The following is a 27,907-nucleotide window of genomic DNA, read 5'->3' as shown; positions in this document are numbered from 1 at the left end:
GCCCGGTCTCTCCGCCATCCACTTCAGTCCACATAATTCCTCCATCGGAACAGAGAAGGACAGAAGTGAGACAAAACAAAACAAAACAAAACTGTCAAACAAAAAGACAAGAATAATAAACCAGTTAAAACCTTAACATTCCAAAACATTTTTGCACTCATTATCACTCAGTTTCTATGTCACGTATTTCTTCATCTGAGACTTCCGGTTACCATTTTCAGGAATCTGGTCTTTCTTGTTCACGTTGAGTAAAGTATGCAATTGAAAAATAATGTTTTGAATAGGATAGGACAGGATGGTATAGAATCGAACCCAGACTCTCCAGAATAGTCTCTAGAACCCTCATACTTGCTAACTCTGTTCCAGCTACACTGATTCTTTCTGTTCTTCAAACATGCCAAGCCTTTTCCTGCTTTGGGACTTTTGCATGCAGTGTGCCCACGACTAGGAATGGATTTCATAGGAATGGCACATTCTTATTTTTAAAGTCTCATCAAGTCAAATATCATCTTAGCAAAAGGCCTTCCCTGACTGCTCCATCTAAATCAATACCCACCATGCATAACTGGGTCATACCATCCAGCTGTTTATTTTATTCACAGCTTTTTCCATGCACTGTAACATATTAATTTGATTTGTTCTCTCTCTCTTTTTAAATTATTTCTATCTCCACCCATCTCTTTGCTCTCTTCTGTATCCTAATAAGTAGCTCAGTACCTCACATTGACTTAGTAAAAATTTTTCTGAATAAAGAAAAAAAAGGATAATTATCCTATTTTATGGATGAAAAGGCTGAGATTCAGAGAGACTCTGATTGGCCCAAATTTCCATAATTAGTAAGTGACAAAATTATGTCATATGTGGAAAGTGGAATACACTATTAAGAGCATGAGTTTTGAAGTAATACTCTCAGGGTTAGAACCCCAGCTCTACCATTTATTCACTGCATACCCTTAGATAAGCCAGCTTCTCCAAGTCTCGATCTCCTTACCCTTAAAATGGAAATAATAATAGTACTCCTATTGTTGTTGTGAAGTTTAAGTGTCCACATTTAGCCCAGTGCCCAGCATAGAGTGGCTGCTTAGGAACAGGACCTGGCGTTATTGGTGTTCTATCTCTGCAGACCTGTTACTCCAGGAAACCCAGCTTTTGCAGAATGACAGCTCTGTGTCTTCATGCTGCTGGTGATAGGAGGGATGGGGGTGAAGTGTTAGAGTAGGAAGGAGAGAGAGGGGTTGTAGAAGCTGACTTGGGGAAGGAAAGGGCCAACACATGTAAAGATCCACTAATTATTGGGCTCTTTTGCACCCAAAACTGAGTTTCATTCTATTATAAACTGTGAGCAATCAAATATGCATGCCTGATGGCTTTTAACCTACCATAAGTCTCAATGGGCTGGCTAGGATGGGCCAGGCCCAGGCTGGTTTCCACCTTGAGTGGACCCATAATAACTGGACAGCTCTGTTCAAGCTTGGGCCACTTCGCAGGTGAGACTGTCCATACACAGGCAGATTGCATGTTTTGAAATATTCCTGCAAAAGAGATTCCATTTCTTCCCTGAATTACATCAGAAACTCCTAGCAAGACACCAGTTATTTCCAACTAAATGCCTCTGATTTCTTTAGCATCTGCCTGGATTTCTCAGGCCTGCATAATCTGCAGAAGGTCTCAGGTGACTTTTTATGATGGAGTTCAGGTTTAATAGGTAGTTTCTAACATGACTATCGGGTGCTAGTGTTATTGAGCGACACAATATAGTGTTTGCAACTCATCTCTAGTGCAGCAGCAATTCTGAGATGCACCTGCGGGTTGGTGACATTGATTTCTATGAATTGTTTTATTCTTGTCAGAATCGATCCATCAGCCAGTGACCACCTCATTCTTGGCTGCAACTTCATCATGTCTCTAACTTCTCAGTTTTCTCCAGCCCCTCTAGCCTGTCAGGTAGAAATAGGTTACCTTGGAGACAGGATGTTTAGAAAACTGTATGAACCACAACCACTTATTCAGTTATTAGATATCTTATGTGATTCTTGATGCTTAATTTAAAAATCCTGAGAAAGGGTGGTAATGGATTTCAAAATGGAGGACTATTTTTTAAGACATGGGGACATTTATGTCCAAGGAAGTTCATGTACTCCCTACCTCCCCACTCTGTTTTTTAAAATAATGCAGCAAACAATTGCCTGGGTTGCCCTAAAGATCCATTTTAGTGCAGAGAACAGAGAAATGTATGAAAGAAACTCCTTAGGTTCCTTTCAGTTCCTAATAAGCCCAAGACAGTGAGTTTATACTGCAGCTGAAGCCTATGTGAATTTAGACTATTTTACTCTATTATTTTGACAAGTACTATATGACACCATTTTTCTTCTTATACAAAGAAAAGGTAGATCTTTATTAAACACCTGTTTTGGCATCTGTGTGTGGAAATAAATATGTAAGCCTTTGCTCTGTATTAAAACTACACATACATTTACTCTGTAAGTAGACATCACACATGCCACATGTTTAGCCTCATGTTTTCCTTCTAAAGAGTGACTTTTTCTTCTACCTCTCATGCATTAGCAACTCACCAGTGGTCATTTTCCAGAATTAGGGACTTTTCACAGTCAGATGCTTATGGAACCATAAATATCAGACAGTGGTTGCCTTCCAAAAATTTTCTGGCATGATAAAAGAAGGGTCAAGTTTCCTACTACAGGGAGAGTTGTTTATACAGCCCAGGGAATGCCTAACTTAACTCTGCTTCTCCAAGGAGATTGACCCTGCAGGCTGTAAACTAATAACCACAGTGTTCCTTGAACCACAAGGAACAAGCACAGATCTCATTAGGGAACTTTGGGCTTTAACTCTTGTCATTGAGTCTGTAATTGACCCTACTGCGTGTTCCATTCAGTACTGCAAAGAAAGGTCATTAACAACTAAGGGTGAAGGGCCTGTGCCATGATCTCCTTAAATAAGTGATTTGGGCTTAAATGCAGAGCCATGGGAACTTCCTCACATACCTTGTAAATGGATACCTTGGTGGAAACTGAATCCCTACAATTTTCTCTATAGTCTGCATCTTTGTTCATGCCAAAGGCATTTAATCTCTTTTCAAAATTACTTTCACTGAGGTGAAAAAAAGAGACTACATCGGAAGGAGGAATTCAGTTCCATCCAGTGAGTTCAGGAGGTGCAATTTCTGTCTTTATCACGTCCTAATGCTTAAAGGAAGGAAGAAGGCATCACTATTCAGGGAGCACTCAGTGTGTAGTCAGCAGGCTCTGCAGCAGACATTTTATATCATCTCCCCCACTTAGTGTCCACAGAAAACCTTCAGTTAAATTTTAATCTAACCATTTAATAGATGGGTAAGCAAAGTCCTCCAATAGTTACCATTTTCACGTTCAAAGAAGCTAGAATTAACGTTTAAATCTACATGAGCCAATGGCCAACTCTACTAAACCATAGTTCTTGCCAGAACTGCAGAGCTGACTCTCTCCAAAGACCAAGCCCATCTTCCTCTCCTGTCCACTTTCCTCCTTTTTCCTCCCCTTTCATTTCCTTCTTTGTCTCTATTTTGTTTACCAAATATTTCAAGCATGCTAAAAGATTAGAAAAATATATACCAGATACACAAGTAACAGAGTATGTAAGTGTCAACATTTTGCCATATTTCCTTCAGACTTTAAAAATATAACCAAAATATTATATATAGTTGGTTAAGGCACCCCATCTCATGCCTCACTCACTTTCCCAAGAAATGAATAATATGCCAAAGCTAGTATATCTTCTTCTAATCTATTTGTATCTCATCACAACATATGTATTTATCTAAAAACAACATGTAATTTTATAATGTTTATATTATTTTCTGATTTGTAAAATTTTACATAGTAATGCCATACAACATGTATTCTTTAAGATATGCAATTTTTCTTTTCCAATCAATATTATTATTTAGAGATATTTTCCATGTTGATAAATATAGTTTTGGTTTATTAAAAGATAAACTGCAATTCTGTAACTACACAGTATATAAATATTAAATTACATAAAATACTGCAATTTATTCATTCCCTATTGATGGGCATTTTGATTGTTTACAATATTTTTCTATTAAAAATGGTAAAAAAAAAAAAAAAAAGACCTTTTGCATGATTTCTTGTGTCCATGTTCAAGTTCCTCTAGAGTGGATACCTTAAAGTAAATTTGCTGGAGCATAAGGGATGCACAACTTTGCTTTTACCAGATATTGCCATTGCATTACAAAGTGTTGTACCAGTTTACTCTCCCACTGGTGATGCATGACCCATGTTCCCATACTCTAACTAGTCAGAATTGTAGACTTCTTAATTGTATTTAAAGTATCTGAGCATAAATGAGGTTGAACATTCTTTCACAAATTTGATGACTTTCTTCCTTTTATGACTTACCCATTCATATATTTTGCTGATTTTTGTCTTTTGGATTATTTATCTTTTTTTCTTATTGATTTATAAGCATTCTTTAACTATTCTGGATAATAGTCTTTCATAGGGAATACATAATGCAAATACCTTCTGTTCTTTTGCTTGAATTTTACTTTGTTCATGATATCATTTGTCAGATAGAAGTTTTTAATTTCTATACAGGAAATTTATCAAAACATTGTTTTGTTATTTGCATTTTAAGAAATAATTCTCAACACCAATATTATAAGACAATTTTTAAAGTTTCATTTAGAATTTAAAAATTTTTTTACCTTATCTAGGCCATTGATCCATCTACAATTAATTTTTTTGTATCATGTGAGATTAGGTTCTTGACAGATCCCAGAAAAAGAGTCTAACAAATAGAAGGAATTTCTGACCTAGGGGCCCCGCAGCTTATCTCATAGAAACCAAATGTGCCATAAAGTACAGGCTGAAGGCTGTTTAGAAACTCCAGTCATGGTGGCACGTCAACCCCCAAAAGGCGGATAAAGCAAGATCAGATATGTCTGTAAGATGAACGACCATAAGCCTGCAGAAAAGGCCTGCTCCCCCCAAATAGATAATGCAGCTGCGCTTCAGAGAAGAGTAGTGCATCAGAACCCTAGCAACCAATCAGCTCAGAAGTTGATATGTCCTCACCCAATCAAGGCACAGGGCACCACTCATCGGACACCCTTCCCTCCCAATGCGGCTTTTTTTCTTTAAAAAAGGCAGCTCTCAGAAAGAGAGCCGGAGCCATTCTTTTTCTTTTTGCTGGCTCCCACCTGCTTTCTTCCTCTAACAAATTCTAAACTTTCTACTTAAAACTTTGACTGGCTGCATTGTGTGGATTCTAGAACGTCTCTAACCTCACAGTTCTAACTTTATCTTTTTCCACATTCAACATCGCATTCTATCTGAACAGAACATTCTTGAAGTACATTGAATACAATGTAAATGGCAACCCCTGGACCTGTGCAACTTGTCAGCCCTGTATAAATCTCCCATGTGTTGGTTTGCTTCTGGGCTTCTATTTTGTACCATTGACCTATTTTTCTATCTCCGTGCCAATACCACATTATCTTAATTATTACGGCTTTATGGTAAGTCTGTATACATAGTAGAATGAGTCCTCTCCTGTCTCTAACCCTATTCTTCAAACTTTTCTTGCCTTTTCTTTGCCCTTCAAGATCTATGGATCTATGGAATCCCTCTTTGGAAATTTTGGTTGGAGTTTTATTGAATTTAGACATTAGTTTGAGAATAATCAACATCTGTATGATATTATATGTAAATATCTCCATTTATTTAGGTCTGTCATCTTGACCTTAAATAGACATTTCTAATTTTCTCCATACATATTTTCCACATCTTTTGTTATTTTTTCCTCTACATATTTAATGGTTATTGTTTATTTTATGAATGGAAAAATTACTTCTTATTGTTATTTTCCTGTTTGTTTATTGTTCTTTATGTCTTCATCTTGTATTTAGTATTATTGTTGAATTCCCATTACTTCTAATCATTTCTCTCTTGAGTCTCTCTGATTCCCTATGTAGGAAATCATAAAGTCTATGAAGAATATTAATTCTGTTGTTCCTTTTGAATTCAGATAAAATTTTCCATTTTTGCTTATTTTCTTGCATTGTTTGGGACCTCCAGGAAAGTTTTGTATAGAAGCCAGGACATCACGCAGTATTTTCTTACCTATCACACATTTTCCGATATTATTTTACTGCCCAGAGATTTTGTGCAGTCACAGTAATGATTCATGATCAGGTCTTCATATTGTTTTTCTCTCAGTTTCTGCATCTTCCAGCCTTTCTCAGCTTCCTCAATTTACAGAATCAGTTATACCTAATTCCAAAGTTAACTGAAACCAAGTCCAGAAGTTTATTATATGATCTATTCCCAACACTTGGTGAATTGGGAATTAGATTGGTGTCCTGAACCTGGAGTGAAAAATCTCTGATCCTCAGCCTTTTTTTTCCAAAATCCAGGACATTTTTCTAGGATCAGGCTTAAGCCTTTGTTTCCTGAAAAAATAACTCCTGGGAACTGATCCTTGCCAGACCCCTCTCATCCTGGCCCCAGTATGCTGTTGTCTTTGCCAATTCCTCTTCTTGGGTAATAGACTCAGGATACAGATCTGCTTCAAACCAGAATCATCTTTTGCAACCGGCTGCACTTTTCCCCACTGACCAACCAATAATTATAAGCTTTATTTTTTCTTTTCTAACATATCAATGGGTGAAGAACAATGCATCTCCATGACAATAAATAATCAACTTTGAATAGCTACTGGTAGAGACGTGGGTGTGCCAAAATCTCTGAAGACCTAAGAACAGCTGGGCAAAATGCCCCATCAAGCCCAGGTAATTCTAACATGCCACCTTTCCCTTCCAGCACTAAAAAGGATCACTGGCACTGAGGCACCTATTTTCTTGTTCTACCCACTGAGTCTGAGCCCTTGATTAAGCAAACCTACCCAAATAGAGCCATATTCTCTGTCTCCTTAGACAGAGATTGGGCCTGAAGAGCATTTCCCTTTTCCCCTCTCCTAGCTTATTCCTAAGATAGCCTACCTCTTCTTGGACCTTTTGAGGCATCCAAGTCCCACGGCTAAGTTTCTGCAAGAATCGGCAAAAGCTAGAGAGTGGATTTGAAAAGCCTCCGTTTATTAAAAAAGAAAACATTAAAAATGATCTAGATTACAAATGCTGCACTAAAAATATCAAGAAATGAAGCATTATTTTGAAATGGTAAATTCTTATCATCCTTAATCTCCCTCTTATTCTCACATGGAAGAGTAGTCCCTCTGAAAATCAATTTACTGTCTCACTTCTTTTCAGTGTATACTTCTTGATTATATAAATACCTTCTTATTTTCTTACAGTTTCAAAACAATTATAACAAATCTAGTCATTACCTCCTAGATACAATATTTTGATAGGTAGGGGTAGTCTTGAATAAATTTACATCAAAGCAAGATATACAACACTCCATTATTTAGCATGGATTCCCCGATTAAAGAAAGATTTTTCTTTTTATTTATTTATTTTTAATTTGGCAGCTTTTATTTTACAGACTGAGAATATTTATTATTTGTTGACTTTCAAATTTCTGAAATGGATAAATCTCATTGAAATCCTAGCTTAAGAAACATAAAAAGAGAAAGAACAGAAAGAGCTAGATAAATACAACATTTTCTGAATGATATTAAGATATATTTCCCTTGGCTTAAAGGAAGCTGTCATGGTGACAATTGCAGAGACAGAATCATCTCCCAAGCTGAGAATCTTCCTGGTTTTTAAGAGTCATCCAGGCATGGGTTTGAAAGCCAGTTAATGCCAGGGAAACCCAGGGTAATGTGTTTACTTCTCTGAGGATCTCGTCCCTCATAGACACATGGGGGTTACCCAAGTTTTATATTAGTGGGTCACTAAAAGAATCAGAGATCTCTTATGAAAAAGACCCTGACTGACACACAAAAGGCACGCAATCAATGGTTAAGTATAGTCTTCTCACCCTTGTTAAAGGAGTATAATTCTGTAGCCATTTTTAAAAGACTGATATCTGAATCAAATCAGTCATAGATTTACTGAATGCCTATTATGTCCAAGAAATTAGACACTAAGACAGTGAGCAAGACATATAAAACACCCTTGTTATCCTGATAGTTTCTAATCTAGTTGCAGTGGACAAAATCAAGACACACAACAAGAAAATTGACAATTCAAAAGCATAAGTAAGGGCCTAGGGGATGTCTGGCATATTGTTATCCTCAATAAATATATACTGAATAAATAAGGGAATGAGTGAGGAGGAGAAAGAAGGAATTTATCCTGGGTTGGTCCTGAAAGTTTTTCCTGAGTTGAAATTTTAAAGCCACGTCTTAAGAATAGACTTATATAGACAGAGATAAAAGGGTCTTTCCCTTTTCAATTGTAGGTAGATTAGGAATTGTAGGTAGATTAGGTTGCCTGAATACACCCAAACAATTGTATGCATGGTCTATTCAGAGGAGGAATGAAATGGCTTTAAATGAATGGAAGGCAGGTTCGTTCTCCGGGTAGCATGTAAACTGCACTCTGAAATTCACATTTTGGGAGAAATTGATGTTAGAGTAATAAAAAAAAAATTGGGGCCCTGGCAGTGAGGGATTGAAAATGCATATTTGACCAAAAGAGGGTAAAAAGAAAGGTAACAAGCTGAGGTCACAGTGGCTGAGAGATCTCAAACAGAGTCAAGAGGCTATCCTGGAGGTTTCTCTTATGCAAGCTCCAGTTAGACATCCCCAATGGCCATAGTACGTCATGCCCTTACCAAAATAGTCCCCAAATACCTAGGTCCCTACCTGAGATTCTATAAAAGATTCACTCACTAAGTTTTATTTCTCAGGAACTTAAATCCACCAGAATGTTCCTATGCCAGACAAGTCCTAAAACCCAGACCCAGAGGCAACAGCCTCTTTAAGAAAAACAATCAAATGCAACACCTTACTGTCGACACCCCCTTTCAATATAACAATTTAGGTGCTCACTGCCTAGACACCCCTGAAGATGGAGAAAGAGATTAAATGAGAGGAAGGGGTAATAACAAACAAGATAAGATTTAACAAGGGTCTAGGAATACTGAAACTTTATATTCAGGGTGGGTCTTGATTAGTTCACTGGAGTACTTAAGAGAGCTCAAGAGCCAACACAGATGCTGACTCTTGGAAATGCTTGGAGATGGAGACAGAAGGACATTTGGAGATGCTAAGCTAAGAGATGAAGCCCAGAGTTTGCCCTAGAGAAGCTAGGAGAGGACCCCCAGATGCTTGGAAACACCCTAGGAGAAAGAAGCAAGGATGCACAGGAGTTGAAAGAGAGGAGTGAAGACAGAAGCCCAGAGACATTTTGGAGAAAGCCATTTTGAAACCAGAACCCAGGAGCAAAGGACCAGCAAATGCCAGCCCCGTGCCTTCCCAGCTGACAGAGGTGTTCCAGACACCATCGGCAATTCTTCAGTGAAGGTATCATCTTCTTGATGCATTAGCATGAACACTTTTATTGTCTTAGAACTATAAATTTGTATCTTAAAAAATCCTCTTTGTAAAAGAGGTATTTTGCATAATGGTAGCTCTAGCAAACAGGAACAAACAGATTTGAATAAAATAGTTTCCAAATGTAAAGTATAAACCTCTAAAGAAAAAAAAAAGGATAAAATTTTAAATGATCTTTTATTTTTCAACTTCTACTTTCAACCCCTGCCCCCGCCCAAAAAAAAAAATCAGGATAAGGTTCCACCAATGTACATCAATATATTCAGTTAAATTAGAATTTTCCCTATGAAATATTTTGGTTACTTTTTTGGCTCTTAAGCATTAACTTTTAGTAAGGGTCTGGGAAATAATTGTACAGGCAATACTAAGTCAAGTGCAGAGGATCTGAAGACTTTATGTGGAGTCTGCTAGAATTGTGGCTCTATTGTGGTAGAATTTATGTCTAAGATACTATTAGTCCAAAAAAGTTACAGAAATGCTCTGAAAAGAGTCTGCAGCAATCTACAAAAACAAAACAACCCCCCCCCCAAAACAAAAACTACTCTAAAAGACAAATGGTCTGGTATTCACCACCCTGTCTTCAACAAAATATACATTAAGGAAAATTTCTGAGTATGAAAACAGCCTTTGGGATACTAAAAGGGAGATACTATTATTTGGTTAAATTGCAAGTATCAAGTATAAAGATTTCTAATAAGGAGGATGCTCACTGTTCATTGTTCTACTAACAATAGATTCAAATAATAATTGCATAATAGCAGCAGATGGGATTTTGGTTTATCATAGAAATGTTCTTAATTAGACTTGCTACACCAGTTGGTATGTCTCGTCTGACTTGCCTATATATTATTGACACACTTTATTGGATTATTTTACATATTATCTATTCATTTTAGTCTGATCAAGACTCAGTTGTGTCCTGCAATTTGCCGACTATGATTGGTTTGCTGGTTCACCGAAGTTTGTCAGCTCCCAGTTCTAATTGAGGATGATGTCATTGAGGTATGAATAGATTAGGTTATTCTGCAGCCCAGAAGTTGATCCTTTATTAGATCTTCAGTATTTGATAATTATAATGAAGATCACAAAACTGCAAGATCTAATTAAGTTTAGAACTTTCAAAATTGACTTTCTGTAGAAAATTTCATGCTGAATGAATGTGACAATCCAGAAAATTAAAGAAATAGCCTCTTGCATGACTATATTCCATTTTCCTCTTCAGACATAGAATCATAGAATCCTGGGGCTAAAAACAGGGTTGAACAACTTCACAGATTAAGAAAAATTTTGCACATGGCCAAGATGTTAATGTCTTTTTCCTATCTAAGAAATGTTTGTACGTAATAATGCTTTTCATGGGTATAGGGCAGTTTAATTTTCCAAGTGTTTTACTTGTTATCTCACTTTACCCTCACATCATTTCAATTAAGAGTGATGTTATGAAGCTACCTCATATAGCTGTTGACTTGGCATGCATGCACAGCTAGTAAGTTATGTGTTCAGTTTAGTAGAAAGCTAACTTTTTGAGCCTCAGTTTCTTCCTCTGAAACAATGGAGATTATAATACTTCTCAAGGTCCTTGTGAGGATTAGAAACACCTCCTTTTTTTTTTTTTTTCTTTTCACACTCCCAGCTTTACTCACCATTCTTAGTGGTGTCTGTTTTGTACAGTGGAAACGGAAGGAGGCCCCCAACAGGGGCATGACAGACAGTGTAAGGCCAGACTTGACCATCAGCAAAAGTCAAGAGGACGACCAGAGGTTTTGCACTCATGCTCGCACACGTACACACATGGAAGCCAGGGACTGCCCCTTCCAAGACTCACCCAATGATCCAGGGCAGGTTTCCAGACCCCAAGTGGCCTCAATGATACAATCGTCAGAAGGCAAGTTCTGGAACTATCAAGGAGCTCCCAGGCTCCAGCAGGGTCTGGAGGGCAAGAGTATCTGTGACGAGCTTGTGCGTGGTGCTGGTGGCCAAGGCACCCAGGGCACTGGTGATTTGGAAGGAGATTTTGTAGAGGTAAGGATGACATTTTGCAGGCCTGTGTCAAGCATGTTGCCTACCTCTGATTGCATATGGGCATCTTGGGCAGGTACTCATGCCAGTCCATAGCCTCAGTGATGTTGCTGATCTTGTCCTGAAGCTTCTCACCCACCTCTTCCCAGCAGCAGATCTGCCATTCCTGCTCCATGGCCAGGGCTGCCAGATACACCTTGACCATCCACACTTCCCATAGTTTCAACTTGCTATTATACAGTTCTGGTGCTCTCCTCACTTATTGAGGCCTGATTGTCTTTGAGTCAAAATCTTGCCTTAGGGAGACAGTGTTCTTGTTTCCAGGAAAATGTGCCTAATCCATTCTGAACTGTGGGAATGAGGTAATGTGAGCATCTCAGCAACAACATTTGCTCTTAGGATTAGGAGTTGCAGCAACCAATTTCGCTGCATTTTCTTTCATGAATACAAATGCTACCAAGGAAACTAACTCATAGTCACCTTACTATTATATATAAACTTTGTCCAAAAAACCAACACATTGTTTTATTCTGCCTTTTTTTTTTTCCATAAGAAGATAAACTGTCTCAGATGGTGCACAATATTTCTGATAGGCCTGCTTTAAGCACGTGTGTTGTACTCTCTGCTCTTTCATCAGGCATCATCTGAACTGTTTTCTAGGTTGTATTCTGGCTGCTTATTTCTCATTGATCATATCCCTGGTGCAGCTGATCTGATTGAAGAAGGCTGGATTATTGCCACTATGGTGTGCTTTGAGGGTCTAGGAGGGACTCCCCTAACACAGAGGGCCTCGTGGTTCAATCCCCACCACCAGCCTTTTGTCAACAATGTGAGCCAACTCAGCAGAGATGGATGCCTTAGTAATGTCCCATATGAAAATGTCCCTAAGCGGGTAGCTTGTTATTACTCATGCCTATTTTTTTCTGGATAGTTTATCAGATCCTCTGAAGGAGACAGCTAGCTAAGGAAAATCTCAGCATAATAAGATGCAGAGCAGGTGGATTTTCATTGTGAAGAGTGGTAGGATCTTGTATCCCAAAAAGAAAAGGCTGGGGTCAGGTGCTGGGCCGCATGGGTCCTGGTGGGTGTTGAAAGGGAAGGTGACAGAGGAACACAGTGCCCATTTCTACCATTGTGACTTCCTCCGGCCACTGCTGCCATTGTGCCTTTTCTCAACCCTCTTCCTACTTGAAGGTGTTGTGGATTCCTTTCTGCTTACCTTGTCATTCCACATGCCCACTCACTCTGGTCTGGGTCACTGCCAAGGCTTATTTTGGACCTTTGGGAGAACAGGCATAAGTTCACCATTGTGGGGAGGCATATTGTGTTCTCCTAGTCCCCCAGCTCCCAACTGTACCTAGGCACTTTTTTTTATTGTTGCTATTCTGAGAGAATTAGAGAGGGGAGACAGTCAATGCTTCCCCTTAGCCTTCACGCTTTCCTCTCTGCTCTATTTTCCTCCCTGCCTTGAGAATCTTCAACTATCACACTGAAAAGGCACTAGCAGAGTCCGCATTTTGATCTGAGAGGTAGCATCATAATTCATTTTATAATTCTATGCATTAGATAAATATGTCCAAATGTCTAACTGCATTGTTTTGCCCATTCATTTATTCAACAAAGATTTATTAAATCTCTCCTCCTCTATGCCAGGCACTGTTGTAGATATTGGAGATACATCAATAAAAAGCACAAATAAAGGTCTTGCCCTCTTAGCTCATCCATTCTGGTGGATGAGCCAGTATTTCTATAGCATTTGTTATGTATCAGACATTTTTCAAAGCTCTTTAAATGCATTGGTGTCTTTGTTAGGGGTGAATACTCTTTTTTTTCCTCATATTGCAAATGAGGAGGTGAAGAAAGTCACTTGCCCAAGGTCACATTGCTGTTATGTGTTGGGGCTGGGATTTCAACCCAAACAGTACAAACACAGTAAGAGTATACAGTGTTTTCCTTATTTTAGCTATATTGTGATGCTAAGAACAAATGAATTCTCTGATGAGAAACAAACCTATGTGACCATATCTACTTCAGAATAGAAGCAGAAACTGTCCTACCTTCTAGCTCTCTATGTTCCATATACTTTAGTAGGTGTGTTGAGATGTTAGGTCTGCTCTGAAACCCTAAGTATATGTGTCAAATGAAAGAGAAATACTCAAAGCTGTATACTCTGTTTCCTTATGGATTAGGATCCAGAAATTGATTAAAATTAAAAACAAAAAACAAAAAACAAAAAACAAAAAAAACTATGAGCACGAGACAAAATGTACAGTCATCCATATTTTAAAGATTTCTGGTAACTTGCTGTCCTAGTTTTGCCAGGGTTGCTATGACAAATATTTCCTAATGGGTTGGCTTAAATCATAGGAATTTATTGCCTCATGGTTTTGGAGGCTAGGAGTCCAAAATCAAGGTGTCAGCAAGCCATTCTTTCTCTCAAGTCTGTAGCATTCTGGTGGTGGCTTGCTGGCTGTCAATCTCTGCCTCCATTACATGGCCATTGGTCTCTTCTGGATTCTAATATGCCCAATTTCCTTTGCTTATAAGAATTCCAGTCTTACTGGATTAAAATCCATCCTGATTAGATTTGGCCTTATTTTAATGGTATCTCTGAATATCCTTTTATTTACAAATGAGTTCACACACACAGGCCTGGCAGTGAGGACTTAAACAAGTCTGTGGGGACATGAGTCAATCCCCAACACCTGCTGAACTTCAGGAGCTGTCCACCAAGGAACTAAAACTCCAGGTGCAAAGAAGAGTATCACTGGCCTCTCACTTTCCACCCCTCTTTTCTTGCAAGAGTGCCCGCATGTCTACTCTCATCATTCTTAATAAAACTTTCTATCTGCTTACCCTACGCCCTGCTGTGCTCTTGAATTCTTTCTTGCAGCATGGCCAAGAACCTGGAACTGAATCTGGCAAATTATTTTGGTGAGCCAGCCAGGAGACACTTCTCTCTGACTGTCTGGACTGATAAGTCATGGCTACTGACTGGGAGGCTTGGCCGCATGCTTTTGCTTTTTCTTCTCCTTTGGCTCATTGCTATCCTCTCCTGTGTCCTCATGCAACTCTGTGACTTTAAGAATCTAGCGGCTCTGATCCAGCTCCCCCCGGACATAAACTTGGTCCACTCTGAACCTCTGGATCCTTCCTCAGAGGTGGCAGGAGCCCATCTCCACGCCATGCAATGGGTGATACTGCCTTTGGAACCTAAGTCTCCTTCTCCCTCCCTCCTTAGTTCTCTGAGACTTGCCCACACTGTCTCATTTCATCCCGTCTGGGGACCACCTCTTGATCCTCACTTGGCCTAAGAAGATTTCCCGGCCCCTCAAACCCTTCCTCCTGCTGAATCTGTTCCTCTTTTCACCTATTCCACAGAGGTCCTCTTCCCTGCCTCCTTGAGAGTCTCCTTCTTTCTCCTATGTCTGGCTTTCAATGCCTTCTAAGACATTCCATCTTTTGTAACACAGGATTCTGGGCTAAAGATTTTTGTACCCAACAAGGTGTTGCCTTTAACATTCTAGGGAGTCACATGTGGTTTATGCCAATGGGAGTGTCTCCCCTCTGGGCCTTAATTGTTTAGTCTCTGTTGATACCATTTGCCGACCAAATGTAAAGCTTCCCTTCTTCTAGAGCATGCTCACTTTTAGCCCTCAGGAAACAGGAAACAGGAAACTTAGAGACAAAGATTTTCCTGGGAGCGTTATCCTGAGAGCATAGGTCTAGACATCTCCCAGGAAGGAAACATCCCGGGGATGCCTGGTGACTTGTCCTGGGGACCCCATGTTCCCAACAGACTGGGCAGACAGAGAGGAGGGACTCCTTGAGAGCATTGCCCTGGACTTCTTCTGGGCAAGGCTCAGGAGACCCCCGGAAGCATAGGTCCAGATATCGCTCAGGAAAGTACTGGGTTTGAGTCCCCAGCTCCTTGGGAGCATAATCCTGTAATTCTTCTGAGCAAGGGCAGGGTTAGAGTTCCTGACCTGTGTTCGGGAGCCCTCCAGAAGCATAGGTCCAGGTATCTCTCAGGAAAGGTGTCCCAGGGATGCCCAGCAACCGTACTCCCTGTTTTCAAGAGATTGGGCTGGTGGAGAGGGAATGCCAAGCTCTGACACGCATTGGGATGCCACACGGTCACATTGTTTCTCGTGAGGCTCCTCTATATCCTTTTCCACAGAAAATGGGAAATGCCAACAGTCAACATAAGCTAAAAGATAGGGAAGCATAGCCTTCCTATGGGACTATCAATTGCAATACCATCCTCCAGCCTGTAAAAGACAGGGAAAGTAGTCAGAAATTCCCTGTGCCCAGATGTTTATGGCTCTCTATCAAGACAAGGACCTGAGAAGGACTTGTTGCTTGTGTTATGCCCATGTCTCAATTTTCATTACAGGAAAAAATCTTCTTGATGATCCCCTTTTAAAACTTTTGCTAAAAGGCGTGAGAAAATGTACCACCAAGCCAGTTAATTATAATAAGTTAAAGGAAATCACTCAGGAGAAAGAGGAAAATCCAGCCCTGTTCCGAGGGAAGTTAGTAGAAATATACCAATGTACACCTGGACTCCTGGGAAGGTCCAGTTTTGCTGGGCACCCATTTCACCAGCCAGTCTGCCCCTGACATTCGGAAAAAGCTGCAAAAGATCTCCATGGGCCCGCATTCCCACTAATGACATATTAAAAACTGCCTTTTTGGCTTTTATCAGGACAAATCCAAAAAGGAGGAGAAGGCAGAGAAGGGTATGCAGAAAACCAGAGAACAGGCTCAACTTATTATAGCTGTTGTTAAAAGCACTCTGTCCCCTCAAGGTCACCCAAATCGTGGCTCCAAGCCTCAAGGGCCTTGCTTCAACTGTGGGTCAGAGGGTCACTGGCAGAGAGGGTGCCGGAAACCTCAAGACAACCCTTGACTTTGGGACCCACCGGGGCCTTGCCCCAAGTGCCACCAACATGGGTAGTGGGCCAGGGACTGCACCATCTCCTGAAGGGGGGGCAGGACAACCCCTTGAGCCCTGCTCACAGCAAGTAAAGAAACTGGGGGTGCCCGAGGCCACATATGACTCTGCTGACTTCACAAGTGACCATCAACTTAGAGGAGCCTCAGGTAACACTCGACATGGCAGGTAAGATTATTAATTTTTTAATTAAATAATAGAGCCACTTACTCTGTTCTGAACTACCACTCTGGACCTACCTCCACCAGACTTGCCTAGTAATGGAAGTTGACAGTGAAGCCAAAACTAGAACCTTCATTACTCTTCTCCTTTGTAAGTGTGAAGACATTATAGAATCCCATTAATCTCTCACTGTCCTTGCAGGCACCACCCTCCTTCTAGAGAAGGACCTTCTTTACTCCCTGGGGGCCAACTTAAGACCAGTAAACCCAGCTGGTGCTTGCCCCCTTGTTTGCCCCAGGCCCCTACTAGATAGAGGCCTCTTGGCAACCCAAAGGAGATCTTTACGCAAATAAACCCATTTATATGGGATGAAGGCATACTGGGGTGAGCCTGTTGAATAGCACCTGTCTGCATTCAAGTTCTCAGTCCTAGATCTTAAAGACACATTTTTATTTTTATTTTTATTTTGTATTACTTTTCACCCTAACTCTCAATATCCATTTGCTATTAAATAGCAGGGACTTAATGAGATTCCCACCCTGCTCACTTAGACATTGCTGCCCCAAGGGTTTCAAAATAGTCTCCATATCTTTAAGAACTGCTTAGACCTTCCTGACCTCCAACTGCTTATGTTAACTACATGAACTAACATATTCCTAGTGTGATAGTAAATTTTGTAGTCATTACTGACCACAAACCTTGAATGGATATGGAAAGTTGCAGAAGATTTGAGAAAGTGGATTTTGTAGTTGCTGCTGACTATAAGAAGCCCTAGATAGACATAAGAAGTTGTGGAAGGTTTGAGACAATGAATTTTGTTAAAATAATGTAAATCTTTAGTCTGCTCTTAATGAAAGGTAATAAAAAATGTTTTTGAAAACAATCTAAGTAATGCCTAGAAAACAAAGATTTTATATTATATCAGAATAGTATCCTTGTTGATATTTATGTTGACTTTCTCATCCTTTATTTCAAAAGACAAGTCTTCTCACTCTTAAAAGAAAACTGTTACAAAGAATTTATTCTTTCACCTTGTAAAAGTAAAGTGCTAAAATAATTTAACATTTTACATGGAAACTGTTAGGAAATATCACAATAATTAAAAGAGATTTTCTACCCTTCTGTTAAGCTACATTTATTATATATTTAGAAATTATATAAAAAGTTCCTAAAACTTAACAATGGTCTCAAAATCCTAATTTTATAACGTTATATCCTAATACAGAGATGTATGACGTTAGATATCGTTAGACATCGTTCTAGTTATACTTTTAAAATTACAGATTGCAAAAACAAGCTAATTCAGCTTTATGTGGCATAGAACCTAGAATAAAGAATAAAATCTTAATCAGAAAATAAAAAGGTGTTTGCGAAGTCCCTTAAAAGACTAGAAAAAACATGAAACTTTTTCCCACCTGGGGAATTCTTGCTATTCTCTTAAGCAACAGGGGCTCCCAATTTAAAAAGCCAAGCTCTGGATCTTGAGGCTTGTCTTTACAAAATTTATCCTTGTAATGGCAACACTAAGCCCATTTATAATTAATACCTAAGAGTCACCCCCAGAGAACCTCTTTTCTTGCCAGAATCTACAAATGAGTTCACTACATTCCCCCCACGTGAGACATAACTTTCAGGGGTGTAAATCTCCCTAGCAACATGAAACAGAACTCCCAAGGATGAGCCTGGCCCTCATAGGTTGCCAAGCCCCAACCAACAGTTTTCCTAAAAGCCCTGAGGAATACTCTGAGCTCTGTTTTGCTCCTGCTTCTCTTCAGACTATGCATATAATTTCTCACCTAGTTTGTTTCTTCCAGATTAAGCCTTTCACAACAAACTTCTCCTCACTAGAGGCTACACTTCTGTTCCCCATACTCAACCAGCCACCTTCAATAGCACAGCCAGAAACTTCTGTGCTCCCACAAGTAGGGCCTGTGGCCTATGAGAGCTTGAAGCAGCTACAGAAGATGGACCATCCACCCAAATTCCCTAAAGGTTAAAGGAGCTAAATGAGACAGGTTTAGAATTAGGGCAGTTGCTTGGCTGAGCAAAGGGAAAATTCCCAGAAGTGGTCAGACCTCAAGGAGAAAGATAACTTTAAGACAAATTGCAATGTACAGTACCTGGGGGCTAAACAACTGTCACCTGAGTGAGTCATCTATAGAGAAGTGTGGAGACAACCAACCCACAAAAATGCACTATCTGCCACCAGGCACTGCTCTGGAGAGAAGAGAGTGTGGGAGAAAGAGCCCCAAACAAGGAAGGGAGGGGGGAGTAAGTAGAGCTAATCTATAAAAGCAAATTGCCCCACATTGCCTAGGCCTCTCACCTCTCACCCCTTTTCTTGTGAAAGTGCCTGCATGTCCTCTCATACTTGTTCTTTCAGCTTACTCTAAACTTTCTGTCTGCTTACTCTAAAAAAAAAAAAAAAAAGTATCACTATCATGCAGTGGGTTAATCTCTTAGAAATAAATAACCAGCGTGCAGTCTACATTTTGTGAACTGCAGGGCTCTGGGGAAACAATTCTTATAAAACCAAGTTCATTAAAGTAAAATATCCCTTGGGTCAGACAGCAGTACCTGAAATTTCTATTTTTTTAAATAGTTTTCATTATTTAAGAGCTTTTTATTAAAAATCAGATTTATTCAGAATGGTTAGAACTGTTATCAGCTAATCATTTAATAGTGAGTTGGCAGAAAATGGTGAAAGCATAAAGCAGAATAGGATTAGAAGACAAATCAATAAAAAAGGGGAAAAATCAACTTAGAGGAATGGCAAAAATGCTTACTTCCCAATCTTGTCTCCAGACATGCTTGACAAAAGCTCTGTCTGTCTTCCCCACCAGAACATGGGCATCATGAGGGTAAAGTTTTGTTCTGTTAGTTGGATAGCTACATAATAAGAGCAAAATCAATATTTGTTGAGTGAATGGCTAAGTAAACATCAACAGATTAAAGGAAGGTGTGTACAATTGCTGAATAAAGTTTCCATTGGCATGATTCTGAATAGCCAATGAAGATCCCTTTTGAAAATCAAGACAGTTACAAACTGGCTTTTAATTTTGTATCTTTAATGCCTTCCATCGAAACCACAGGATTTTAAGCTCAGTAGAGAGAAGAGCTAATGCCTGTCTCCCTTCTTTTTTCTTGAACCGATATTGAATTAATAATAAATGAAATTGGCAGGCAAATGCAGGAGAAACAACAGTGAATTAGATGGTAAGTAGGGAGCACTGCATTACTGTTATAAGGATGGGAACAGACATTTTATTTACTGAACCTAGACAACAGTAACAAAAAGAATAGGGGAAAGTAAAAAGACGTGAATTCTTATTCCTCTTGTGCACATTGGGCTCACAGTAAATGCTCATTGACTAATATATTGATTTCCATTATCACCCCAAAATCAATGATCCTAACTCATAGAATATCCACATGAATCTTTGAATCCTATTGTCTCATTTGAAAAATCCTCTACTTTCTTCGTGATGTTGAGATCTCACTTAACAACAGGGGTTTTGAAAATTTAGAAACAAATGCATTCTCTGGCAATGCTTTCTTTTCACATATGAAAGTCACTGGAATCCTTAAGGAAGTATTAGAGAAGAACTGTCTTCCCAATTCAGAGATAAATTATCTGGTAACCAGGGTACCCAGGAGAGTATTGGTTTATGCCTGTTGTCCTAGTGTAATTATTAATAACATCCTCTATCCCTCTCAAAAAGTGTCCCATTTAGACAATAAATTATACAATCATTCTGCAGGGGCCCTGCAGGCTTGATTTTCAAATAAGAGATATTCAGATTTCTTTACTAAAACAGGTTGGAGCCTGGTTTATAGATCTTTCCCCAGGTTTTCTCATTCTCAGTGTCAGAAACAGCTTGATACTCAAAATGATAATTACTTCTGGCTCTGAGCTCAGAAATGATAGTTATAATTAATAACTCAGGAAAAAATCATGGTTTGTGCTAGGTGACAAGTATGGTGTCAGTAGAGGTGTGTATTAGAAAACAATGGGTCTTATTCACTGGGAAAGGTAATTTGACATATTTCTTCTTGTTAGAAGCAGGAAGATAAGTTTTCCACTCTGGATTCTCCTCCTCTAATTTTCACCCTGCTCCTCTAGCTCCTATAAAGTGATATGTGCATTGGGGCTCTAGTACTAATACTGCTATGTGGCCTAAAATGAGCCCCTGATTATTTTGGGGCCCCAGTTTCCTTATTTGAAAAATAAGACACTTGAATTAGATGATTTTCTATTTTTTTTTTAGTTTTAAAATGGCATGAATATGTGTTGTAGAATTTTTAGATATGCCAATAGTGGGAGATATAAATGAGGTAAGAAAGTATAGGTTTTTGAGAAGTTTAGACTTGGGACTCACACTTTCAGCTTTGATGGACTAGCTAGAATCAAACAAAAATTACCACTGAGAACAACTGAAAAATCAGGGAGAATACAAAAAAAAAAAAAATCTTTTTGAAGAACTAGAGAGAGGAAACCTGTACTTGAGAAGCCATGGTCACAGAGAAAAGGAAACCACAGTGGTCTGAACCGACAAGCTATGCTTTGCTTATGTCCTCTGGAAATTACCTGATTCTTGGTGCTAGGTGAGGTTGGGAATCTAGAGAGAGGACTGACTTCTGCTAAGAGACAAAGATGCCAGCAGGACTTTGGCAATAACATGAAAGGTGGGGAAACAAAAATTGGATTACAAATGTAGCCAGTACTTGAGGGTCCAAGTTCCTGGAGCTCAGAAAGACACAAAGAAGTAAGCAAGCCTAACCCTCAGTGTTTTTCCCTTTAGTTATATGCTATATTCCTAAACTGTCCAAGAGTTAAAAAGTTAGTCATCTCTGGGAAAACCAATAAAGTATAATACAAGAATGTATGACCAATAAACTAATAGAGGAGGAAAATGGAAAAGCAAAAAACTCTTGATTAACCCCAAGGAAGGCAATAAAATAGAGAAAAAAGCTAGTAACATGGTTGACATAAATCTGACTATATCATTAATTACATTAAATATTAATGGATTAAATATTTGAATTCAAGACAAAGCATGTCAGATTTGGAAAAAAAAACTATATGCTTCTTACAAAATATATCTCTTTAATATAAGGACATAAAGATGTTGAAAGTAAAACAATAAAAAATAAATTTGGGATTCTTTGGGCTATAGAGAAAGAATTTCATCAAGGACTTACACAGTCAGATTTATATATCAGAGACACTTATTTATTGACAAGGATAAAAATGGTTTAAAACAGGAAGAAGAAGGATGGGAAAAAACGTTTAAAATGCTATGCCTTGGTCCATGTTAGAGACTGAATCGTGTCCCTCACAAAAGACATGAACAAGTCTTAATCTGCATTCCTGTAAGTGTGAACTCATCTGTAAATAGGACCTGTGAAGACATTGTCATTAGTTAAATGTGGACTTATTTGGGAATAGGTTCTTTGAAGATACTATTTAGATGAGACCAAATTGAATCAGGATGGGCCTTAATCCACATGGTTGAAGTCTTATAAGGAGTGGAAATCTAGACAGACAAATGACCAGGACAAGAAAAAGCCAAAAGAAGAAGAAGCCATGTTACAGAGGCAGAGATGAAAGCCAAAGAACCCCAAAGCTTGTAGCAAGCCGGGACCAGAACACTACAGACTCTGAAGGAAAGCATGCCCTGGCAAGACCTTGATTTTGGATTTTAGCCTCCAAAATTGTCAGATAATAAATACCTGTTGTTTAAGCCAACCTATTGTGAGGTATTTGTTATTATAGTAGCCCCAGCAAACTAAAAAAGTCCTGGTAAGGGGAAATAAACTTAGGGGAAAAGGAAATAAAATTAATGGAAGATATGGAAAAAGGTTTTGGAACACTGTGGAAGTTCCATATTAAGTAATGGATATCGATCAGATGTGAACAGTAAAACCAGGAACTTCTGTTTATCAAAAGACACTGTAAAGAAAATGTCGGCCAAGATTTGAAGCAATCAGAACTCTTACATATTTCTGGTAGGAGTAAACATTGGTACATTTATATTAGAAAACAGTTTTATTACCTTGTAAATAATCCTAGTTTTCCCATTTCTTTTATACATCCTAGAGAAAATCATGCATGTAAGCACTGAAACACAGAATAGTAATGTTTGTAGCAGCATGTTTTGTGAAAGCAAGAATAAAACAACGTCAACAAGAAACCACTAGAATAATCCAATACCATTCACAATAGAATGGAAGAATTAGTTGTGGTTTAGTCATGACACTGAATACTTGAAATTTATGTAAAGAAATGAACTGCATCTACTGCAACAACATGGATAAATCTCAGGAGCATAATAAGGCCAGGGAAAAAGAAAGTCATGGCAGAATACATAGAGTATAATCTTATTTGTTGGAAATGCAAAGTTTGAGTTGCTTTTTCATAAATTATTGAACTGGAAAAGAACAGTATTGGAATCAATGCATAAATATTACAGTTGAATTTTTGAAAAATAAAAACCAAACCATAAACTAGATAACATTAAGTTAATCAAGAAACAAAATAGAAGAAACTCAAATATATAAAATTAAAATTGCATTCACTTTCTATTGCCACTGTGACAGATTGCCCCAAAGAAGCCTACAAAAACATTTATTATCTCACAATTCTGTAGGTCAGACATACAGGTGAGCTAAGCTTTTTCCTTTACTCTAGATTTCACAAGGTTGAAGTCAAGATGTCAGTTACCCTGGGCTCTAATCTGGAGGTTCTGGGGAAGAATCTGCTTCCAAGTTCATTTGGGTTGTTGGCGAATTCAGTCCCTTGTGGTTATAGTTAGCTGGAAGACTCTCTGCAATGTAAGGCCCCCTGCGTTAGATACATTGCCACTTGCATGTTCAAATCAGCAATGTTTTGTTGAGTCCTCATGCTTCCTATGCCTTTAGCTTTCCCTTCTGCCACATTTCTTCTGCCACATCTCTTCTCCCTCCAGCCAGAGAAAGCTCTCTGCTTTTAAGGACCCATGTGCTTTGATTGAGTCCACCCAGATAATCCAGGAAACTCTCCCTCTCTAGGTCTATAACCTTAATCATGTCTGCAAAGTCCTTTTTCCCAATAACATATTCACAAGTTCTGGGAATTAGGACATGGACATTTGGGGGTGGGGAGGTTATATTGTCTACCACAAAATATAAGAAAGGGGAAATAACCACTAATGCAGGGAAATGCAAAATAAATTACAAAGTAGCACATTACACAACTCTATGCAAATGAATTTGAAAGTCAAATGAAATGGATGATTTCCTAAGAAAACATATTTTACTAAATTTTGCATGAGCAGAGGTAGAAAAATCTATCCGTGTAAAATAATTAAGAATTATGTTATCAAATTCCCCACAAAAGCCCCAGTCAAATCCAGATAGTTTTATGGTTAATTTTTTTTTAACCTCAAAAAATGGATAATTTTGATGTTACCCAAATGCTCCCAGAATTTTAAGAAAAGCCCCTTATCTGACCATCTGTGTCCTCTATATTTCAAGGGTCTGGAAACAAGGCTTTTGCTAGCAGGGTTCTGGTTAATTCTGCCAATTGCAGGCACTAATGCAAGATAAGAAAGAGAAAGGAACATAGCAGCCATGTTCTGCTTCTGGCAGTGATGGGGTCCAGAGGCAGCTGTGGCCAAAGGAAATGCATGGGTATGCCTCCTTCAGGGGCTGCAGCTGCTTCCCATAGGTCCTGATCTCTGGAAGAAACCAACTTGTGTCTTTTGCTCTTCCAGCCCTTCCAACTATTTTGAAACTCAATTTCCTGTTTTAAATCCCTCTCTGCGTGAAATACCAGGTGTGGTTTCTGTTTTTCTTATTGGACTCTGAAAGATACAGAAGGTAAACCTCCAAGTTATTTTGGAAAGCCCGCTTAAATTGATAACATCATCTGACAAAGACAGCATGAAAAGAAAAATACAAACCAGGTTTATTCGTGGATGTCAATGCAAAACATCTAAATAAAGTGTAATGTAAGAATAAAATAAAAAAGAATTTAATGACCAATGTAAAAAGTAATAGATCATCTAAAAATCATTTATCATATTCATATGTCAATGGTAGACAAGGGACTGAAATAACAGTTATACATTTTGAAAAGGGGGGGGTAAATTTATTTTCTATGGCAGTGTACTGAGGCAGCCCCAAATAATCAACTGAAAAGCTATGAGGCAAGAGGAATATTTAATAAAGTGACTGTTTACAAATTAATTTATAGAATAATTTGCTTTTCTTTTAAAACAATAACATATGAAAGAAAGTACCTCAGTTATAAAAGCAACAAGAAAAATAAAACTGGAAGTAAATTTTCAAAAACAGGCAGAATCCACATAAATAAAACTTCCTAACACTGCCAAGGGACATAAAAAAAAATAAGTGAAGAAATGAAAAGGTTTATCTTGCTTTTTGGTTAAAAGCAAAGATATTAATTCTTTGAAAATTAACCTACTAAAAGCATACATTCCCATCAAATTACTAGTGTGTTTTATTTTATTTTTTATTTTTTGAATTTGATGAAATAATTCTAAAATAAAAATTTGGGAGAATATTGAGAGAATAAAAAAAAAACTAATGTGGGCAGACTGGCTTATCTAAAAATGAAATGTACCATAAATGTTGTAGTAATTAAAACAGTATGGCACTGACACAGGAACATACATACTGACAGTGAAACAGCATAGGAAATCCAAAATAGATGTACTTATGAGAATTTAGTATATAATTCAGTTGGCATTTCAAATCTTTGGAAATACACCCTTCTTAATAAAAATTAATAGAATAATAAGCTACTCATGTGAATCAATTTAAATAAAGTCAAATTTATCCCCCTCTCACATCAAAATAAATTAAAAATTAGTAAAAAATACTATTGAACAAATGAAAATTGTAAATGTTGGAAGTATACATGAGTGATTGGTTGCTATTCTTTGAGGGGGAAAGTTTTTCAAAGAATAAACATAAAACCCAGAAATTATAAAGAAAATAAGTCATATATTTTGCACATCAATATTAAAAAAAAAATTCTGTTAGGTAAGGTAGACAGATAGATTAGGTTAACTAGATACAGAATAGATAGATAAATAGATATAGGTAAGGTAGATGACTGATAGATGAGTGGAATAAATAGATTAGAAAGAGATTAGATAGGAAAACGGACAATACCACACCGAGAAAAAAAATTGTAAAACATATGCCAAGCAAAGTATTGAAACCCTAAATATACAGAAAAGCACATTGAAATCAATGTGAAAAAGATTAACAAACAATCCAATAGAAAAACAGGCAAAGGATATGACCAAACAGTCAAAGGAAAAGAAGTACAAATGACTAATAACCTTCGGAATACTTCCAATGTTCTTCAAATTTAATGAAATGCAATTTAAAACAATGAAAGAATTTCTCATCAATCACGTTGGGAAAAATTAAATAAGTCTATAATACCATTGTTGGCAAAATAAGATAGAGAGACTGATACACTTTGTGTGAATATAAAATGCTACAGTCTTTTTAGAGGGTAAATAGGGAATTTCTATACAGATTATAAATTCATATATCCCACAAAGAAAGACTGTACCTTGGGATTTTCCCTACAGCTTCATTTACATATTTTACATATATTTATTGAACAATTACTATGTGTGTGTTGCTGTTAAATACCAGGGATACCCTAGGCTATCAACAAATTAAAATGTAGTGTTGCTTGCTATGATTAAAACAACAACAACAACTGGATGTGCTGGCAAACCATACAACATGAAGCTATGAAATTATTAAAGTGAATGAGATACATTGTACTATTGAAACTACTGCATACTAACTCACTAGTATAGCCCCTCCTGTACTAACTTGTTAAAGCTTATACTCTCCTTTTTTTGGTAAACCTATTTCCTTGTGTTTATTAATAAGGGACTTGCCTCACCACAGGACAAGTTTCTGTTTTCTTCTTCCCTCACAGAATTGCCTGAAACTAGTTTTAACCACTGAAGCATGTGCAGAAAGGGGAAAATTGAACTTAAAGTGACCCTGGAACATAAAATACCTGCAAGCAGAATCAAAGTGAGTAGGAGCAACATGAAAGAGAAACACTGGATCCTAAAAGAAAGTGAAAGGCCCAACCATTACAAGTTCTAGCAACTTCACAAACCCACTCCTCAAAATAGAGAACCACTTGGCAGTAATGACCACCTCACGATCCTTAATTTGCGTGTGGAGATAGGCAATTACACTAGCCAACTTGCAATCCTTAATTTGAATGTTTACTGGCCAGTTACAGTGTGCCAAATTCCTATCCCCACCTCCTTTTGTTTAACTAATAAAAATCCTTCACCCCTCCAGCTCCGAGGGACAGATCTGAGGATCTCCCCCCTGTCTACACAAGGCTAGCCTTTGTTAATAAATTCTTTTTTTCTCCTCGAAAGTCTGGTGTCACTGAGTTGGGTTTTGTGTGCACTGTGCAAGAACTCACTTGAGTGATATTGCTATTGTAGAAAAGGTTCATGAAATATTGTGAAGCAGGAAAGTAAGTCACAGAAAGTTATGTGTAGTAGGATTTTTTTTTAAAATCCAAATTAATAGAGAGACACACACATTCACATCCACATATACCTGTAAAATATATAAACCTATACAATAACAAAATACCAGAAAGAATACATACCTCATTCAAGTGGTCACCTCTGGGAAATGGAATGGGAAAGCATGGAGGAGGGGAAATGTGAGACTGTTAATTTTAACTTCATAGAATTGTAAATGGTTTAATTTTTCCGTGAGCATATATATATATTTTTAATAATTTAAAAAAATCACCTCAGATCCTTTTAGAAAGATATCTGTTGAAGTGTCTTTTGTATTTATTGCCACAACACGTCAAGATCTGTTGGTGGGCCCCGATCCCCAATCCCTGTGGAGAATGGATTCCTGCCTAGTTAAGCAACTGGCCAGCAGGGAAAGCACAAACAGTGCAACCTGGAACTCCTAGACTCACAGCAGGAGTTGCACTCGGTAACTGAGTGGCAGTCCATCTCAGTGGGAATTGATTTCATTCTCGAGGTTCCATACCTTCCAGCATTGTCAGTGAAGTCTCCCCTCTTCTTGGTGGAATTCCTATTCTGGAAGGCATGATGGCTGACGTTGAATGTTCACAAGTGCTAAGGGGAGAGCCATCGTTACTTTCTTATCCCAAAGTAATCACACACCGTTTATTTTAATAATTTTTTTATTATTCAAGACCTGGGCCAAATAGGAAAAAAGCTGTGGGCTTGACACTTC

At 38.2% G+C, this 27,907-nt stretch overlaps 1 long non-coding RNA gene across 1 annotated transcript; it reads right to left on the bottom strand.

The window, feature by feature from the left end:
* LOC119530850 lies at window positions 1-27,775 on the bottom strand. Its single transcript, XR_005216151.1, has 3 exons — window positions 27,698-27,775; window positions 7,022-7,085; window positions 1-39 (listed from the first exon to the last, which is right to left on the bottom strand). It is a non-coding gene; the product is annotated as an uncharacterized LOC119530850 (long non-coding RNA).
* Between the last annotated feature and the right edge of the window lie 132 nt (window positions 27,776-27,907).

Source organism: Choloepus didactylus, chromosome 4, assembly GCF_015220235.1.
Source record: "Choloepus didactylus isolate mChoDid1 chromosome 4, mChoDid1.pri, whole genome shotgun sequence".
Taxonomy (NCBI): Eukaryota; Metazoa; Chordata; class Mammalia; order Pilosa; family Megalonychidae; genus Choloepus; species Choloepus didactylus.
Note: the sequence above shows the minus strand (reverse complement) of the source record. Positions and strands in the feature narration are given on the sequence as shown.